Consider the following 4,550-nt stretch of genomic DNA (forward strand, 5'->3'; position numbering starts at 1 on the left):
AAAGTGAGGACTTCGAATACTTTGGAGCAAGAAGAGGGGGGCGATGGAACCATGTACCACTACCTTGGTGAAGGTAAAAACCTCTTTTTTTTGCACGTGTGCGCGTGCGTACAGACACATCTGATTCATTTTATTTCTATGCAGCACTGGTTTTGTTTTCACAAGGCAGGGCAATATTGGCTACATAAGCAAACATAGACAGGAAGAGAATGAGTCTTTCTTTTGTGAGCTCACTTAAAGACTTTCCTAAGTACAAGGATTTGTGCCAAGGCAACATGATACATGCTAATAATTAGGATAGTGGTAGAACAACATTAGAAAGGTTTAGGAGCCGATCCATCCAAGATTGTGCTTTGATGCAGATGACCAATACCAAAGATACACTTCTTCTGTATTTTAATTTTTCTATGTGATCTCAAAAGTACTTAAATTTTATCATGTACACATTTAAGTAATGAATTCACATCATTTTTATGGAAAAGATTGTAGATGAAGGTGATAAGGGTCGAAGTATTTTTGTGAAGCCCAACAAAGGAATAGATAGACAATACACCACGGCATGGCAACTTGGAACAATACATGTCTTCATAAAACATCGGTAATGAGTTCTTTCTTGTACAGCTGTAGTATTTTTTCAATAAGAAAGTCCCTCCAATACTGGAGAATAAGCACAAGGCCCCCCTTCAACATTGTGAAGGATTAAAAGTGTTGACACCAATGTTTTTGTAAAGCTTGCTCTCCGTTTTTATAGTCCTTTCAAGATTTTTGTTGTTATTAATGATGTTTCATTTTGTTTAAATTTACCTTAACACTGGCACATTCACAATGTCTTCCATATTAGTCTTTTACAACCCTTCCAAGGATCCCTACCTACACATCGCATTTATGAAGACACCTTCTCTTGTAGATAAAGAGCAACTCATTCCTGCACAAATAGTTGACATAAGACCACTACCGCATGCACTAGCATGGTTTATAACTGCTATTTTTTTTACTTTTAAAGGCCATCCTAGAGAAGATGCTAAATGAATGCCTGATTTTTTTTTTCAAAACTTTTTAGATCTTCTTTACATTTTCATCACTCACGTCCTACTTGATTCTCTCTTGAGCAATTGAGGACAATTGCTATCCATGGTGGAAGGGATGTTATGGTATTGGACATCCTCCTGTTGTATATGGTTAGCATTACAATTGGGATAGCTAGCGTATAATGGTTAATTACTGTGTTGTTTTTATTTTTAACTAATAGTGAGTTGATGCTGTATAGATTGAAACTCTGAGAACTAAAGAAAAGGCACCGACAGTAAAACCAATAATGTTTCTCGGCCATTTATTTTTGTATAGTATTCTAGTTATTTTTCAATAAGCTTATATGGCTCCGTTGTACAAATTCAGTGAGAACCTACTCTATGAAGGGTCATGCAGTAAGTGATAAGTATCATCTCTTCTCTTATGCTAAGATGTGTTTAGTAATTGTCTCAACAACTTCTTCTGTTACATGCTATCACCATCATATTTATTTTCTTGTATGTATGTGTGTATAGTGTCCTTGACTATTTGTATTTGTACTTGACTAAGGGAGAGATGGTGAAAGCTTCATGGGTGTGTGTGTGTGAGGGAAGTTTGAAGAATTTTAGCATCCATTTTTTCGATCTCCCAACAAAATTACGACCACCCATTCGCGTGGCATTGTACACGATGCAATGGATGTATTCCTATCACATAATCTCATGGAATTTCTCTGCAACACAACCAACCGGTGCACATCCCATTATCTCTCATCAAGAATCCACTATGTCATCCAACTAAGCCTCTGAAAACTCGTACACTGCATCGATTTAACGCTCAATGCTAGTCAATAGCTGGCTCCCCAACTGTGACATTGTGAATGGCCATGCATTGATCGTATCTTCAAGGTCAGGAGTTGGGGGGCAGTCTCCATGTGTTGTCCATATGCTAGCCTTTCCTCACCGGAATTCATGGCAACCCAAGCTCCAATGGAAACACATACATCAGTGCGAGGAATTGGATGGCGTACCGAACTTGGTGAAAACTACTCATGTAGAGCTGTTAGCAACCCTGGTGGCACTCCATGATTGGCACCCCCTTTTCCCGACTTTTGATGGCTAGGAATGACTCTCTAGTGACCATTTCCTACTTGTTCAGTAGCCCAAGGAGGACTACACTATGTTTTGTTCTTTCATGTGCTTCATCAAGCATGATAACAAAAGACACTAAGAGTTGGCTATCCATGAGCACTTCTCTCAAAATCATTCCATCTAATGTAACATGATGACTATCTCAACCTTTAGGCCTCGTACAATTCCCAAACCTATCTGCGTAACCAATATCTTTATCAAGCACGCACCCAAACTCTTTAGGAACCCTCTTGGCTATAGACATTGTGGCCACTCTTCCAGGTTGTGTGCAATTGATCTTTCCTTTTGTTGTGTACCCTGATACTCTTAAATAATCCTTCAGGCATAAGTCATCGCATTTGGAGATAAGCCCTCACTTCATATCACATTTGATACATGATGCAAAGCTTTGGACCTTCCGTATTATCATAATGACTTCTCTTTTAGCAAGATGCATCCAATACGTGCATGGCAAAGAAGCTCTAAATTGTTTCCATTTGATACAAAGAAAGGGCCTCTCTTTGATACAATCACCTACTGTTGCACCTTTAAGGCATGTGTGACATTTTTCAAGACATGCCTTCCAACATTTGCATAGGCAATTTGTGCTTCATGTGTAGAAACTGGTTTCTTGCAATGAATTGGTTCTAGGATATGTCCAATTGGGGTATGGCCACCAAGCAACAAGCTATTTAAGCAAATGCAACATAACAATTTTTCTCTAGATAATAATTTCTTTGGGATGTTTTCTCTAGAATTGCAGTTTTGTAGGGTTTTGTGAACATTCAAGGAGAGCAAGGAAGCTCGATGTTGTCTTGGTTTGATGCAAAGTGAGTTTTTGTTGAAATTCCTCTATGGAAAGTGGTCTCTTGTGATATCCTTGGGATGCATTGTAAGTGTGATACCCGATAGGTTCAAGTAAATCTTATTGTTGCTAGAATCAATGACGCAAAATGAATGAATGAATGAATGAGAGAGAGAGAGAGAGAGAGAGAGAGAGAGAGAGAGAGAGAGAGAGAGAGAGAGAGAGAGAGAGAGAGAGAGAGAGAGAAGGGGGGTGGGAGTGGATAACAACATGGTTTTTATTCCAGATAGGAGCAAATAATCCTGCTACCCGCTGATAAGAGCATTGAAATACATGCTCACAAGGGGACCACACAGACCAATAACCCTTGGACTATTTACATTGGATGAGGTGTGAAGCAAGGGTTATTCCACTTTCGACCATCTATGCTTGCATTTTAAAGTTATCAGGGCAAAAAGATCTAGGTTTTTTTTTGGTGCTTCTTTGAATTTTTTCATACTCTATCAACACACTATGCAATGATGAAGAGATTTTGATGATTTGTTTAGGCCCCTATCAACTTCTTACATCATGCCGTTTGTCTTCAAAGTTGCAGTATAGGTGACTGCCTCCAAAAAACATTTCTTGCTTTGCATTCATTAAAATTGACCACGTCTTCTCTATGCCTCCCGTCTTGTGCATATCCTTCAATCTATGCACTCTAAGAGATGGCATTTTGGACCTAACGCTCACATAGATTTGTAGTTTCTTGCATAATAGGTGATTAAGAAAAGGTGATTGCATTTTGAGGGAAACCCTTGGTATTTTCCAAGAAAGGCCCATTGTTTCATGCCTCCTCCCATTTTTGGCTATACCTTGCAATCAATCCACTCCAAGATACGACATTCTTGACATAAAGTTTGTAGATATGAGGTTAAAACTTGATAATAATATGTTGATTTACTGAATTTCTTATGGAACATTTTTCTCATATGCAATCAAAACAAAATAGGTTAGTGGTAGTCTTCTTGGGCTATACTTGGAAAGAGAAAACAAAGGCTTGCAAATACAAAGAATATAATGATATCAAAAAATGTTTCAAACTCCATGCTCTAGCTATAGAGTCATGGTATTAGCTTCGCATCATTACTCTTCTTGCATACTTTGATAAGTCCTCATCTTACAAAGGAACATATCCTACTTTCATCTACCACATCTTATCTATGTTGTTGCCATGCTTGTTATGCACTATTGGAAACAACACCATAAAGCCCTACCAATGGATGCTTGACACCTACCGCCAACTTCTTGCTTGGAAGACGGTCTGTAGCCTTGCTGAAATCAATCGAAACTTTTCAACAGGGACCTCATGTCGATATAAGTAGCTACAAATATTGCTATCGCAATAAACTACATTAATTTGTTTTTGCCAATTTCTTCTTTGGTTATGGTGCTTGGATAGTGTCAATGTGAGAGAAAGAGAGAGCACAAATTAGAAAATGGATCTTCTTCTTGCCCTTTTTACCAAAATTCCTAGACAAGGTGCTGTCAATAGAAGAGAGAGAACAGGAGAGTCAACATGGCATCATGGAGTTTCGAGCCAAGATTCACAACAATTTGTGTGTGTG

Source organism: Adiantum capillus-veneris, chromosome 23, assembly GCF_014529385.1.
Source record: "Adiantum capillus-veneris isolate H3 chromosome 23, ASM1452938v2, whole genome shotgun sequence".
Taxonomy (NCBI): domain Eukaryota; kingdom Viridiplantae; phylum Streptophyta; class Polypodiopsida; order Polypodiales; family Pteridaceae; genus Adiantum; species Adiantum capillus-veneris.